The 16,729-nt window shown below is 41.6% G+C and overlaps 1 protein-coding gene across 5 annotated transcripts in view; it reads left to right on the forward strand.

Moving 5' to 3' along the window:
• The window catches only part of EBF1 (EBF transcription factor 1), a 464,386-nt gene that overhangs the window by 201,333 nt on the left and 246,324 nt on the right, over window positions 1-16,729 (forward strand). The window lies entirely within an intron of this gene.

Below are 16,729 nucleotides of genomic sequence, written 5' to 3' on the forward strand. Positions count from 1 at the left end.
CTGACCCTGGAAACTTGGCTGCCAGTGTTTCCTGGTAAGTATCTAAAGTGGCATTTAGCATAATACAGGCTGTGCCTATTGGCATTGATGTAAGAACACCTTTCTTTTTTGGTAGCCATTTTATTTCCTGTAATATTATTGGATTATAGGGAAAGTCATAACACCTTTTTGCATAAAAAATATATGTCACAACTTTCCCACTGACCTAATAGAATGGATAATGATGCTAACTTAGAAAATGATAAACTCTGCACCTGTTGGTGTACAGAGCATTATCAGTCAACCCAAGCTCAGCTCCTGTGCGTAATCAAAGCACTGGATTAAAGGCTGGCAGGTAGTGTAGAGGCTAAGGTCCTGGATTCTCACATGGCCTACTGAAGTTCGAATCCTGGACCTGACAGCTTGAAAATCATGCTGGGTACATGTATGTGGGTGCCCACCCAAAATCCCAGGAGGAGGATGGAGGTAAAGGGATTGTGGTATGGCCATCCCCCTGGGGGAGTGATTTCTCACTTTACCGTTTACCTTCTTTCTGTTTCTCTCTGGCAATTGAGCATGCCCTGTGGCAAAAACCAATAAGTAAGTAAATAAATAAACAAAGGAAGTACTGAATTTAAGGCATCATTTTGGATTCTAGAAGACAGAATGATAAACAAAGCTATGTTTTGAAAACTGAAACCAAATTCAGAAAACCTCTTGAGCTCACAATAGAAAATCTAGTTAAGGAAAGAGCGCAGAGACCAGTGATGATTCTGATGGGAACTGGCATTTAACGAGTGCTTGCCATGTGCCAGACACCCTGCAAAAGCATCCTATTCAGTGCTCAGTATCTCTACAGATACGGACTGTACTATCCCTACTTACAGCTGATGAAAGTGAAGATCAAAGTTGAGTAGGTTGTCCAAAGTAAGGCAGCCGCAAATGTTTCTCTGGATCCTCTCCTCTAAGCCGCTGAACACATTTTGCACAGACGGGGCGAAGTTTCCTCCGATTAGCCCCCTTGGTACGGATGAAGACAGGCAGGGTGAAGAGATCTGGATTACTTTTATTCCTGGACATTCATTACATCAATAAGGAAGCCTTGCTTTTCCACTAGCACATCACTTTGTAAATAATAATGTCCTCTATTTGTGGCTGTATTGATTGAGTTGCAATTAATAAATTACTGATGTCTCCATGGACAATTTATTAAGCAATCTATTATATACATATAATGCACAATAAATCCTGGGCATTTTCACTGTTGTGAATCAATAATTTCATTTAAATATGATAGTTATTTCTAATAATACACTTAATTGGAACATTTTCATATACAATAATAATTCTAATGTGTATAGTGATGTTATTACTTATTGTTAACTTCAGAATCAATATGTAAAAATTAATATTAAATCTCCATACCACATGGGATGTATTTATCTAACAAAAAGCACCATCATTTGCTTATAAGTAGACCTGTAAAAATGAACTAGGGTACTTGGTATAATTGTTGAAATATAGACAGTTATGTGTAGGTAGGGTTTCATTATTTTTGTAGAAAATGTTGCATTGTTAGAAATTTAATCTACGTATTAGAGGCACATTAAAATGTTGGAAATATAAAAAAAAAATGGCAGACAGTACTATTTGTCTTCTAGTAAAGTCTACAAGTTTAAAGCTTATTGAAAGAGCTTCCTGAGCTTCCTCTTACACCATTAGAATCCTTTTTGTTTTTAAAATTTGTTTTCCCATGTCCAGCCCATCAGACTTTGTTCCTGGACACATGAGTAGTGGGTAGCACCATGGGCTGTTTGCTCAGATACATTAATTCATGGATTCTCTTCTAAGAGCATAATCTTCTCCTGCAAACAGTGAGTGCATTCATTTTAATTAGGTCAGGTTGTAAGTAACTTCAGCTCATCTCTGTCCACTGTGCCCTTACCAAATAATAGTAGCTTAAGCAAGATAGAAAGTTATTATTTTTAAGGTTTTTGCCATAGGACATGTGTACTAGCTGTAGAGAGATATAGAGGGGGGAAAAATGAGAAATCACTCCCCAGAGGGGATGGCTGTACTGCAATCTTTCCTCCTCCAGTCTCCTCCTGGGATTTTGGGCATGCATGCACATATGCTTGGAGTGATTTTCAAGTTGCCAGGTTCAGAATTCCAACTGTGGTCAACTGTGTGGGAGTCCAGCGCCTTAACCACTATACTGCCTTCTAAATTCCTGTTCAGAAGTCTAGAAATAGCCCACAGCTAGGTGGCACTCCATGTATGGGTCCCTGGCTTCTATTTTGTTGCTTTGCTGTGGAAGGTTACTATTCTCAAGGTCACCTCATCTCAAAGGGGCCTGCTGGGGTGCCGACTTTACTACAAATCACCACCAGAGGAAGGAGGAAGGGGAGAAGAAGGGTGAGCGCGTTCCCTTGAAAGATACCAGAGGAAGTTACCCTTACGACTTCTCTGCACAGCCACTGGTCACAGTCACATGGCCACAGGGGAGGCCAGGAAATTGGGGCAGCTCTGTGGTCAACCAAAAATCAGAGGCCAGTTGCTAAGAGGCTCTGCCATTGCCATTGTCACTCATAGACCCTGAGAGATGCTGATAAAAACTGTGGGACCTTTCCTAAAAATATATCTGTGGTTGGAATTTTATGTGCACTTTGAACTGCTTGAAGCCATGGTGTTTAAGGTCCCAAATTAAGAACCCCTTGTTTCAAAAGATTAATTTTTATTCACTCATCCAATTATGCATCATTCATTTATTCAAGAAATATTTATTGTGTACTCACTAGTTGTTTGCTTTCTTCCTGGTAATAGAGGCACAGTGATAGCTTTTGTATTCCAGGAGTGAGCTAGACAATAGAACAAGCTAAAAGTGATACATGCTTTGAAGAAAATAAATCAGGTTGGTGTTATAAAGAGTTGAGTCATGGCTAAGAGAAGGAGTTACCCTTTCATGAAAGAAGTATACTTTCCAGAAAGATGACCCACAAGTGGAAACCTGATGAATTCAGTGAACTTGGATATAGCAAAGAATAGTTCAAGCAGTGGGAACAGCATATGCAAAGGCCCTGAGGTGGGAATGAGTTTAACATTTTCTGGAACAGAGAAAATGCTGGATCAGGGCAGTACAAGATGGCCTTAGACGGGTAGGCAGGAGCCAGGCTGTAAGGGGCTGGATTTCTTTCTAAGAGCAGTGGACACCATTTGAAGGAGCACTTAAAGTGCAAGGAGGGAGGGAGGATGGGTGATGTGAATTGGATTATCATTTTTAAAAGATCATTCTGGTTGCTATGAGGAAGGAAGATGGATGAACTAGGCTAGTGACACTGGCTTATTCTACTGTAAGTGGCAGAGGGGGAGAAGGATTCACCTCCGCTTCTCATGTCTGTCTTGACCAAGGGAGATTTTCTGTCTAGCAGCATCTAGAAATTTGTGTTCTGCCTGGGCTTCGTGGAGTGGCTTTAGCAAAACACTGAAAGGCTTGCGTGTTACAGAGACATGGTAAACCACATCCAAAACCTCCTCCTCATCTGCACCACCGCAGCAGTTAGAAGGTGGTGAGTATTCACAGGGAAAGGGCAAGAACACTACAAGTGAAAGAAAGCAACCGCTCACCACCAAGTTATCTCCCTTCTTGGGCAGATTGTTTATTGTCCCATCATGGGGCAGAGCTGATGTTGCTGGGCTACCTGAGCCCCAGGGTGAACCCAGCCGGGAAAGTTAGGAGATACAGGTAAGAAAGCACATATGGTTTTGTCTTGTCATCCTCACAAGGGACAGAGTTTTGTGAATGACACATCTGGGCTGTGAGGAGGTCTCATGGGCTTTGAAAAAAAACAATGATTTAAACAGCACAGTTTGGGGCCAGCAGGTGATACAGTGACTAAGGTGCTGAACTCCATTATGACCAACTGCGGTTCGAGCCCCAGACCCTGCAGCTTGAAAATCACAGTGGGCGCATGTGTGCATGCCCAAATTCCCAAGGGGAGAATGGAGGAGAAGGGATTGCAGTATGGCCATCCCCGCTGGGGGGTGATTTCTCAGTTTCCCTCTCTCTGTTTCTCTCTCTCTCTCTCCAGTGTGTGTACATGCCCTATAGCTGAACAACAGCAACAAAAGAAAAATACAAACAGCGTAGCTCTGTATGAACTTAGTTTTGAGTAATCATTAAAATGATGTAGCAGCCTAAAGGGCTAAAGGAGAGACAAGCGTTGATAAATGATGCCCAGGTTTGGCTTTGGAGCTCAGGGGCAGTTCCTTTGGAATCTTCCCTTTCTACCAGGCCATCACTAGTCCATGCAATGTAGGTATTTTCAATTCAGAATCATTGAGATTTCCATCTGCAAGGGACCTTAACATGAACCAGGCAATCCCTTGGTCCCATGCTTGGGAAAATCTGAGGTCCAGAAGAGGGATGACTTGTTCACTATTTCATAATTTAATGCTATTTCCTCTGGAGCAGACTTAAAGGAGCAAATAGTATATCTCTTTGCTATAATGTGGCTATTTTCAAATCCCACCCCCCAAAATACTTTTATTCCTTGCCCAGTATTGCAGAAGTTCTGCAGAGTTACACAGCTTACTCCAAACCAAATTTCCTGTTTTGAAATCAAATTGAGTGATCTGAGATCCACCCTCCAAAGCAAGGGAAATTTCCTTAAACTGTTTTGAAAGCTGCAATATCTCCTCTTAGGAATAACTGAAAGAAGCATTCATTTTCAGCATTAAACATGGGTTGAATGAGAAAGCATTAAACATGGGTTGAATAGAGAAAGGTTCTAACCTATAATTTTATGAGACGGGAGAGAGGAGGAAAAGACGATTTCTGGAGGAGGTAAGGCTGGACATTTACTTGATTTCCGATGCGAGGGTTTGCAGGCCCCTGTTAATGTCTTAGATATTTTTCTCTCTTGGAGGGTGCTGTAGTACTTACTACCCGGACCTGGAGAATTTTGGAGCTATAGGAATAAATCAACAAAAAAGAAATCTCTGATTCTGAGCAGCCTAGCCCTAAAGTTAGGAGATACAGGTAAGAAAGCACATATGGTTTTGTCTTGTCATCCTCACAAGGGACAGAGTTTTGTGAATGACACATCTGGGCTGTGAGGAGGTCTCATGGGCTTTGAAAAAAAACAATGATTTAAACAGCACAGTTTGGGGCCAGCAGGTGATACAGTGACTAAGGTGCTGAACTCCATTATGACCAACTGCGGTTCGAGCCCCAGACCCTGCAGCTTGAAAATCACAGTGGGCGCATGTGTGCATGCCCAAATTCCCAAGGGGAGAATGGAGGAGAAGGGATTGCAGTATGGCCATCCCCGCTGGGGGGTGATTTCTCAGTTTCCCTCTCTCTGTTTCTCTCTCTCTCTCTCCAGTGTGTGTACATGCCCTATAGCTGAACAACAGCAACAAAAGAAAAATACAAACAGCGTAGCTCTGTATGAACTTAGTTTTGAGTAATCATTAAAATGATGTAGCAGCCTAAAGGGCTAAAGGAGAGACAAGCGTTGATAAATGATGCCCAGGTTTGGCTTTGGAGCTCAGGGGCAGTTCCTTTGGAATCTTCCCTTTCTACCAGGCCATCACTAGTCCATGCAATGTAGGTATTTTCAATTCAGAATCATTGAGATTTCCATCTGCAAGGGACCTTAACATGAACCAGGCAATCCCTTGGTCCCATGCTTGGGAAAATCTGAGGTCCAGAAGAGGGATGACTTGTTCACTATTTCATAATTTAATGCTATTTCCTCTGGAGCAGACTTAAAGGAGCAAATAGTATATCTCTTTGCTATAATGTGGCTATTTTCAAATCCCACCCCCCAAAATACTTTTATTCCTTGCCCAGTATTGCAGAAGTTCTGCAGAGTTACACAGCTTACTCCAAACCAAATTTCCTGTTTTGAAATCAAATTGAGTGATCTGAGATCCACCCTCCAAAGCAAGGGAAATTTCCTTAAACTGTTTTGAAAGCTGCAATATCTCCTCTTAGGAATAACTGAAAGAAGCATTCATTTTCAGCATTAAACATGGGTTGAATGAGAAAGCATTAAACATGGGTTGAATAGAGAAAGGTTCTAACCTATAATTTTATGAGACGGGAGAGAGGAGGAAAAGACGATTTCTGGAGGAGGTAAGGCTGGACATTTACTTGATTTCCGATGCGAGGGTTTGCAGGCCCCTGTTAATGTCTTAGATATTTTTCTCTCTTGGAGGGTGCTGTAGTACTTACTACCCGGACCTGGAGAATTTTGGAGCTATAGGAATAAATCAACAAAAAAGAAATCTCTGATTCTGAGCAGCCTAGCCCTGCGTTGATGGAGAGGCTCCTCACAGGCTTCCTGGGGTTTCTGGAATCTGTTGCAGAGGCCTCCCGGCTCTGTGGAGAGGCTCTCTGCATCTGCATCGCCCCGCCCCCTAGTAGACAGCCTAATTGGCTAATTGTAGGCTCAGTGTTCACTTGGGCTGCAATTAGCCACTTCTTCTTACTTTGCTGATACGAGTGGCCACTTGAATCCTCAAAAAGTCCATGGTGAATTCAGTTAATTTGTGTGTCCAATTTTACCTGGACAGAGAGCAGTTAGGAAAAAAGTACAATAAAACAAACGATAGCCCTTGAAATAAAATGCCTCTGAAATCTGGCTCTCACTTTCTGGATGCTGAAGCGACAATAATGGGAACAGATAGTTCTTTTTTTTTTTGTTTTTTTTTTTCTCCAAAAAATGTCTATTAAACCTAACACCCAAACATATCCCATTAATTGTAGACTTAATATTTCTCCTAGTGTCTTTAATGTAGAGTGAGATGTACCCACCTGCTGGTTTTCAGCTTCATAACTTTCTGTAAATCTACTTTTCTAAATCTCTAGATTTGCTGTGTGTGATTTAATTGGCCGCTGTATCTTTCTATATTACATACGTGGGCTAATTTCTAGAGTGATGCATTAATTCTCTTTGGTGTCTGCAAAATTCTGGAGCCCCAGAGGATCCATTTTCAATGCCCACCCCTCACAACTCTGTCTTCCAGCAAAGTAGAAGCACAATTGTTTTCATGTACGCTTTTGATCTTGTCGTGTATTGTTCTGTTGGGTCAAAGGGACTTACCTGGGAGATGACAGACGCAGACACTCTGCCACCAGTTTTCCTTAGAAGTGCACAATAGCCACCAAAGAAAATCACTGAGTGGATCCGGGGTAGAGAGTTGCTTTTGGGGGGAATTCCAGGAAAGAGAAGAGTATGACCTCTGTTCCTGCACAGTGTCAAGGACAGATGGGAAGAAGGTACGAATCAATACATGTCAACTGCACAGATGGTATAGCCATACAGTGTCCACATCCTGATTCTCTATCCCCTGAAACTGAAATTAATAATGCCTTCATTATAGGCAGGAGCTGCCAAGCAATGGAGAGGACCCAGCATAACTCAGAGCACTGCTCTGAGCAAGGTGTTTGAGACAGGAGCTCTCTCTCTCTCTCCCTCTCTTGTTCTCTCTTTCAGTAGGTTAGGAACGCTCTGCATTATGAAAGGAAAAGGATTCATCTCTTGATGCGTTTACTGATTAAACAAACCAAAGACAGGGAGACTGTGATTGTTTCCTGCCTTGCAGTATTTTTGTGCCAGGGAAGCTCTTCCCAGATTCTGGTCATGTGCTGTTGGGAGAGTTAACTCCACCATGCCAATCACTGGGCTCTGGGTGTATGGAAGATCACAGACCAGGGTTGGAAGTGTAGAGTAAAAATAAGCAACCAGAAACCACCAAAACAAGTACTGGCACATCTCTACAAGCTCTGGCTAGTAATGATGAATTCCGTATTCATCACATAGACTAATTAATGCACGCTAACACATCCCAGTGCAATTTGCAAGTCACAGATTGCATTAGGTGATACAAATGACTCATTTGTGAACCTGAAGGATGACCTTTGGCAGGACTATCTGCTGACCTCAAAAATATTAAAGAAAGGTTATTTCACCTTGCCATTGTCTCCAAATGCCAAAATAGCCCAATTAAAAACCTTGACTTGGAACCATAGGAGCAGATGCGAGTCCTAAAGGGCATTAATTATTTTCAGTGTCAGCTGGTTGTATAACTGAGGCCAAATGAGAGTTTGGAAAGCTATTAAGGCACTGTATTACATGCACTGGGGCTAAGATTTGAATTCGGAATAAGGTGTAGATTTCATCTCTGCAGGCAAGCTGTACAGAATGTGTGCTGGCCGTCCTGTTCAGAAGGAAGGGCTAACATAGGTGAAATGAAGCTCATCACCCTCACTGGGGTTCTCTCCTCTGCAACCATCCATTTATTTTCCCGGGTCTATTTGCAGAACCATCATTAGTTACCATATTGTGGGGTCAAAAGCATAAACATGTGTTCAGAATTAGTTTGCTTCCTAGCAGACTTTTCTCTTTCTCTCCAAGTCTGAATGCTACAATGATCCTGTGGCGTTTCTCCCCCCACCCCCCGAACATGGTGACAGATGAAGATATGTACCCAAGTTAGGTTCCCATATGGCTAATTTCTACATTTGTTTTAACAACACACAGAGTTTTAGGCAAATTAAAACAAAAGGACCTCAGCATTCATGGCATTCGCTCCAGTTTTAGCATTTCTTCCTCTGGTTGGGTTTTAGTAAGTCATATCGCTGGCATAGCCTACGTTAAGAGGAAGAGGGGTAAGCGCTCCCATTAGGTGTAATTGGCTCACAAGAGTTCCTGTGGCTCTGGGAAAGGGCTTGCCTGCTGCTCAGGGCCTTAACATCACCGACTCTCACAGTGGACATGGATAGTCAAGGCCCTCCATATTCCAGGTTCTACAGAATGGAGGCACTGGAGAGCAGGCGGGGGCATAATCTTGTTTAGCCTCTTTATAGCTGAAGTTTAAGATGCTGATGTCCCTTCACCTCCAGATAAAAGGATCAGAAATGGAAGATTCTATTTCTACAGAAAGAATCAAGTGGCAGTAAGCTCAGGGGACGGGGGACCAGATAGATCTGGGTTTGAGTCTCAATTTGGTTATTTAGTTTTATAAGCTTGACCATGTCACTTGACTCTTCTCAGCTTCATTGTCTTCACTGGACTTAAGTAGAATAAAAACACTAGGTAGGATTGTTAAGAAGATTTAATGAAGTTATGTACGTATGTTAACTATGTTATATGTATTAAAATATGTACTAGATTCTTGTGGTGATTGTTATTTTCTTTATATAAAACGTAGAAAAAGTTTTCAGAGATCTCATATATTTTTCTTGTAGATTTTCTTTCTGATCTCTTTTGGGGCTGTGTACCAGGGATCTGGCAGAAGTCAGAGTTCTGTTTTCGAATCCCTCTGCAGTTGGGAAATTGCTTAATATTGATAAACTTCCTGTTTCTGTCTTTAAATGGGGATGATAATATCTACCATAATGTGTCTTTGTGAGGATTAAAAGAAATACTAGATGCATATGGTAGTTAGCATTTGGTAGGTGTTTCATAGTTGGATGAGGACCTATTGTTCATGCTCCCAGAATAGTTTTCTTTTTATCCCCATATATACATATATACTTCATTTTTGTTTATTTAGTTTTCTTTTTCTTTTTCTTCTTCTTTTTTTGCTATAAGGCACATGGTTCTTGCCATAGAGAGAGAGACAGAGAGGAAAAGTGAGAAATCACCCTCCCATGCTCCTGGCATGATTTTCAAGCCACTGGGTCTGGGACTTAAATCACAATTGGCCATGTAGAACTCCAGCACCTTAACTACCACACCAAATGCTGGCCCTGTCCCCTGTATATTATACTTCTAATGAGTCTTTGCTTGAGGGAAGATCTAATTCTAGTTCAGATTTCCCTGGCCAGGGTACTGGCATGCGATTCTGAAAAAATGAGCACCCTTGGACTACATCTTCCCTAAATGTTGATCATTTGTGACTTCTCATTCTCCAGATTGAAGGAAGATCTGTTTTTCCGTTTGATGTCTTTAGGTGTATCTGCTATTTTCTACACATTATTTGGTGCCGTCTCTTATTTCAGATCAAAGTATGGCAGGGACTGAGATTGTTCTCACCAGTTTCTCAGATATGGCTGATCTTACTGTCTACGAGATAACCCTTTCCAGGATTTTCCCCCTCGGGCTACTTAGACTGCGTGCTAGCCAAGTAACATGAATACTATTTTTCCCCTACAAGGTTGCTATTATTCTAAACTTCCATTAAAAAAACCCTCTAATTTCATTATAAGATCCTTATAAATGCCAGAAGCTAATGAAAACGGGTTTATTTCTTGCTCTTTGGGAGGTGACCACCCATGTCAACTTTGGAGGGTGTCTGCACATCCTTGCAAGCCCAATGAGTGGCAGCCAGATGGAGCATGAATCTAGAGCTGAATTACCAAGGAAAAAATCCTGTTCTTTCACCAAATGAAATTTTTAACAGCCATTTGCAAAGAACTCTAGGCCATGGTATATTGGGAGAGTTAACTCCATGGGTAATGAATACATTAGCTGTGAGGCCACACAAACTCCCTTAGCAGCCCACCCTTGAATTTTGAGCAAGCATGGATTTCTAAGTGCATGTGCTGACTTTGCACCAGAGTGGAACTTCCTGTTGGGCAGTGGCTTGTCTTAATTTTTGCCCAGCATACAGGATGTTGTTCTGGGCATTGGTAAATAAGCCATAACCTCACGGTTACATAATTCTCTCCAGAAAGGAACTCTGTAAAGGAAGGGCAAGAGGAGATGATGGAGACAGATGGGTGTGGGATGGGGTGAGCACTAACACAACTTTGTCATAAAGTGGCTTCACCCTAAAGATAGTATTTCATGGGGAGATCAGTAAATTAGTAAATCTCAGTTTCTCAGTCTCTCTACCTTAGTCTCAATCTCTATCTCCTATTAGTGTTCTCTTTCTTTCTTTTCGTTCTCTTTCTTTTCCTTTGCTTGCTTCCTTCCTTCCTTCCTTCCTTCCTCCCTCCCTCCCTCCCTCCCCATCTTTCTTTCTTTCTTTCTTTCTTTCTTTCTTTCTTTCTTTCTTTCTTTCTTTCTTTCTTTCTTTCTTTCTTTCTTTCTTTCTTTCTTTCTTTCTTTCTTTCTTTCTTTCTTTCTTTCTTTCTTTCTTTCTTTCTTTCTTTCTTTCTTTCTTTCTTTCTTTCTTTCTTTCTTTCTTTCTTTCTTTCTTTCTTTCTTTCTTTCTTTCTTTCTTTCTTTCTTTCTTTCTTTCTTTCTTTCTTTCTTTCTTTCTTTCTTTCTTTCTTTCTCTTTCGTTTTCTTTCTTTCTCTTATAGTCCTGATTTTAATCCATCCTTCCACAGTCTTGGTTCTCAAGTCTTAGCCCACAGAACTATCACCTAGGAAACTGGTGACGAATGCAAATCACTAGACTTTCCTAGATGATAATCTGTTTGTATAAAGCTGAGGTGGGACTGAGGAATCTATATTTTTATAGAATTACCCACTCCTCCCAGGAGAGTCTAGCATAAATGGTTCTTGAGCCAAATTTTGGGAGAAGATGGATCTTACTGATGGAGGCCAGGTTGCTTTACCATAAACAAGATTGAATGGCACAGGAAGACTGAAGCAAGGATGAAGACTCGTAACCATTGCTAGTACCAGTGCATCCTTTTATACATTTCATATAGAGTTCTTTCTTCAAATGGAATAGGATGGAGAAATCCTAAATGAAGCCTAGCCCAAGCGGAGCTGCTCTGGCTGGAGAAGAGGGGGGCCCGTGGAGTGCTACCACCCTCCCTGCCTATCCAGCCTTCAAGGGCCCTGGTGCTCTGTGCAGTGTTCTGAGTTTGCTTCCCAGTGTGGCCCGTGATGAGGGCTGGGTTCTGGTGTACAGACAAGAGCACCTGCTACATCTGGCTTCAGTTCAATAGCTGCAGCCTTGCCTCTTGCTAGCTGCATGGCTTTAGAAAATTTACGCAACCTCCCTGAACTTGGACTTATCCTTTGGAAAAAATAGCTTGGACTGGATCAGTTTTTCTGTAAGTTGTGTCATTCATAGACTATCCTTGTGACCTTAACCGTAGATGAATACCAGCTGGGGTATTATTTATTTACTCCGTATTTGTCTTTATAATAGCATAAATCCAGTTACTATTTCATACCTAAAGAAATAGGTTTTGAATTAAGCAATGCTGTCTGTAAAATCAAAAGTCTAATGAGACACTTAGAGTTTTTCTGTCCCCATACACATGAAAATAACTATATAACCACTAACAACCGTGTAGCACTTACAACTAGTAGTGTGTGTAAACTCTTAAGAAATACTGAGCTGGGTGATCTCTGTAAGACCTCCATGCTTCAGTATTCAGTGAGGTTAGTATCCAGGTAGATCTCTCTTGCTATTACCTTGGGAATTTGCAGATGGGGGGATAAGTTATGGTGAAAAACAAAGTAATCCTCTGGGTATTATAAGTGTGCGAAAGGACAGGGGAGGAAAAAATTGCTTGTATTGTTGGGAAAAGAGGAGTTTGAGGCTTGGTGTATATGTACAAAGGATCTAAATGGCTCAAAGAGAGTTTTAATATTAATTTTGTAGAGACATAGGGCCACCAGCTGCTTCATTTTATTTAGGTCTAATAGGGAGCTTAATAACTAAGAACATCATTGGTTTCTTGTTTGTTTCTTTTATTGAGTGTCAAAGAGCTAACAGCTTTTATTACAGATCTCCCAGGGCTGAAGTTGGCTAGTTAGGACAGTGGCAATGCAGGGTGCTAGAGCAATGTCCAAGGAAATGATTTTATCCTGTGCTGGTCATGTTTTGAAAATTGAGCTCTAAAGAGATGGATTTCAAGAGACACATTGTGGGAGGCAGAGGATGTTAAAGGGTTGCTTGCGGCACACATTGTAGAATGAAAGACGATGTTTATGACCTGCTTATTCCATGCGAGGAGGAGACAATGGCTCCAAATGTATACCCGCTGAGTTGGCTTGGAAAATACACATGGGCAACTTAGCAGTCATGGTGGTCTGGAGGAAGGGAATGAAAATGTCATTGAAAAGTGAGGGAAACTATAGCATAATTAAGTATGGTCAGCCTCTAAGCACTTAGTTATAAAATGGAAATCAGCCCAGAGCACGTAATGAGGTTAACAGCTTAGGCTCCAGAGACTGATAGACCCAGGTTCAAATTCTGACTCTGCTACTTTGAGAGATCTTGAACCAGGTACTTACTCTTTCTAAGCCTTGGTTTCTTCACCTATCACATGGGTACAACATGTACTTCTTCCAAGGTCACTTTAGGTATTTAATAACTTCAAAAACTTCGCACAATGTCTGGCACATAGAATACATTTTTAGTAACTTATAGATGCTGTTCTTTAAAAATTGTCATTATGCGATGGGTTTATTTTGTTTAATTCTATCAGATCTAACTTATCATGGGGTAAGTGGCATAGATAGCCCATACAGGTGAAACTGAGGTCCCTGAGACACTGGTCTTTTCTCGCATGCCTTCGCAATGCCTTATTCTCGAGAGTAGATTATTCTTGATAAATTATTACTTGATGATCTTGAGATAACCACGACGGAGTCCTTTTTTTTTTTTTTTTTTCATGTGAATTCTGACTAAGGTTTCAGGGACAAGAAGCCTTTGGGTAGGTTATTTCCACCATTGGCCTTAAGGATTTTCTCAGGGGGTGTAGAAGAACTTGGAAGAAGGAAAAATAGTGACCTGAATGTACTCTATCCTGTTAGCCTCAACCAAATCTGTAGTTTCCTTCATCAGCAAGGATGCCGTCCACATTGTCAGGAGCTACAGGTGTTGAAGGCACAAAAGAGGGAGGTCTTCCAGGACATTGTGAATCAGGAAAAACAGATGCTTGCTCTTCAGAGACTACCAGGGGAAGGCTCTTAATAAACTTTCACACCTGACAGTAAGTGTGAACGCCCCAAATGTGGACTCCGTCTTGATATACCTGGCACTGTCACCTCACGTTTCATGATTAATTTCTGGAAAAGATAAAGTAAGTTTATTTGACAACTCCTTTTCTTGTTTTTATGTACTCTATCTTCATTTCAATTAGCAACAACAAAGCAGAATGCCAGAATTCTCTTGTAACACCAGCCTTCTTTTCTACCTCCTTCTTTCTTGCAGTGAGAATGTGTTGGGTGTCTATTTCTTTAAAGGCCACACTGTCTCCTTGTTGTTTTGCCGTAACCAAGAGTTGCATGCGTGTCTCAAAGGAATTCCTTCACCCTACCCCAATTGCTTTATAGAAACGTCCAATTAATGCCAGTTAAAAAGTTCTTCCTGGTCTATCTGAAGGAAGAAACAAAGGAGATTGGAAACAGCCTCACCGTGAGTGCCATGTCCTGCTTCTGTGATGCAGCACCAGAAACTTCGTTCCACATGTTTTTGCATTGTTTCCTCCTACATTTATCCTCTGACTATTGTTTCCTTTTGTTCCAGCAACAGCTGGAAATAGTAAATTTGTGTTCGGAGCCAATGTTTTCCTTTGCCCTGGCATTTCTAAACATTTGTTTTCTTATGAGCCAAAAATACCAGCAAAGACGCCTTTTGAAAGATCGTCATCCCACGGCTGCCCATCGCCCTCCGAGGCTGTCCCTTTAAATGAGGCCCCCAGAGTTCACTTTCTGAAGTTCATTAGCTTGTGTTATCAATAATTTAGGATAATACTCCGGTGGAGCCTGAGTGCCTGGCCCGCCCCATTTTCACTGTCAGTTTTCTCATAGCCTAGCAGTCCAGTGAACTTGATAAGTGTCCCATCATCCTGTTAATCAAATTACTTATGAACTAAAATTGACAGTTTTCATTAATTATAAAGGATTATTCTAATTGCAATTCAAATTTATTCATTTAGAACAGACGGCATTCAGTAATATTTCAGGAAATTTGCATATTAAATGGAGAGGGTCGTCCATTAAGTATGGTAATGTATGCATATTTCCTTATTTTTAACTTCTAGGCCATATGCACTGCTGCTACTTCAGCAGGTGAAAAAGCAGAACGTGCTTAATTTGTTCAACAAACACAGGGTCCAGAGCACATCTTTTGGCACTCGGCGCTGGCACCCTCCTACCTTGATTCCTTCTGCTTTTCCTTTCCCCACCTCCACCACCCTGCACACAGCCCCAAACCCTGGTTGATCTTTCGAAGAAACTTTTTTGATAAACCTGGGCATTTCCCCCCCTTCCTTTTCTTTTCCTTAAATGTAGGCACAGCTGGTAAGGGTTGATTGAAATGTTTTGCCATAGAAGCTGTGTTCATTAATTTCTTCAAGATGCTGAAGTAGGCATTAAGGTTGCCGGCTGGAGTCCTTCCCTGTGACATGTGGGACAGCAGGGGACCTAATAGTCAGCCTTGTAACATCAACTGGTTACCCCCCTCGTGCGGCATGAACCTTTCCCCTCCAGTGAAAAATGAACCTGTCTGAGACAAAAGCACAAACCACGCATGCAATGAGACAGTGCCATTATTCACACCCATATAGGCTGTTTTCAGAGATCATTAAAAATCATATCTCCATGATATTAATAAGCACCTTCCCTGATCCAGGTCTCGGGTAACAGGAAGGTATATTTAGAGCTGCCCCCACCACCTACCTAATCTGAGATCATGAATCTGGGAGGAAAAAAAAATGTGTGTAAGATGAAGGCTAACAAGCCGGTGAGGTAGGAGCCACTCGCCTTTTTAAACAGCTGCTGTGTCCCAGCCTCCTGCACCAGCCCTCATGGAGAGAGAAAGGGCGTGGGCCCCCGGCCTCATGACGTTGTTTCTGGTGAGTTTTACCTCCAACGCTCAGAAATTATTGATATCTGGTCCTAATGATCGGAATAAAGCATCTGCCAGCTCATTCATCTCCAAAATCTCACATCGAATCACTGGTTGCTCATTTAGCCCGGTTTCAAGTAGACTTGTTTTTCATTTTCTGCCGTTAAACTAAAAGCTTTGTTGTTTCACATACAGATATTTTATTTGCTGAGCATATTTATTTCAGTCTGTTTGTATAACACTAGCGCTCTCGTGGCCATATGTTATTGATTGAAAAGCCTCCATGAACTGGAATTCTGAATAGGCACTGTGTCCTTGGTAGGTGTCCGAGAGGCAGAGACCGAGGGCCCGCTCGCGGCCTTGCCAAACCCATACTGAGGGCCCTTTCCACTCCTCTCCCTCCTTCCAAGCAATACGTAAATCAGCGCGGGCGTAGAGTCCGATTAATGCTTCAGTTGTTTACACAACCTGTCCCCAAATCTCAATGGGAGCACACAGTACTCAGCTTCCTCCTTGTAGGGTACAGCCATTTCTGCTAGAATTACTAGGAACGACGCCGAGAGAACAGACCACCAAAGGCTATTTTAGAAAACACTGATGGAAAATTCTCAGAAATCATTCAAGCCCACTGGTGTGTGTTAAGTCAAGGGAAATTTCCCCCCTGTGTAACATCTTTTCCTCCACTTAGTTCAGCTTTAGAACCATGAAAGCCTCGGTCTTAATCCTATTTCTGATGAGAGTTAATTTTCAATGCAAGTTTTTAAAAATTTAATTGTCTCTGATTACCCTGACATGCAATAGTAAAATAATATAAAAGAATGCCACAAATGATTAAAGTAAAACTTAACAACGTATGCGTTTAAAAAAAAATCCCATAACTCTACTTTCGTTAAGGGAAATATTAAGTTGCATAATGTGACCCAGTGGTATAGGGTAATTGCTTGCGAGGCTGTATTGCACAGATATTTTGTATATTATATCCTCATGTGCGGTATTTCTGGTGACGAATTCCCCAGCACAGGAAGGCCCTGTT

Source organism: Tupaia chinensis, unplaced genomic scaffold (assembly GCF_000334495.1).
Source record: "Tupaia chinensis unplaced genomic scaffold, TupChi_1.0 Scaffold143796_1, whole genome shotgun sequence".
Classification (NCBI taxonomy): domain Eukaryota; kingdom Metazoa; phylum Chordata; class Mammalia; order Scandentia; family Tupaiidae; genus Tupaia; species Tupaia belangeri.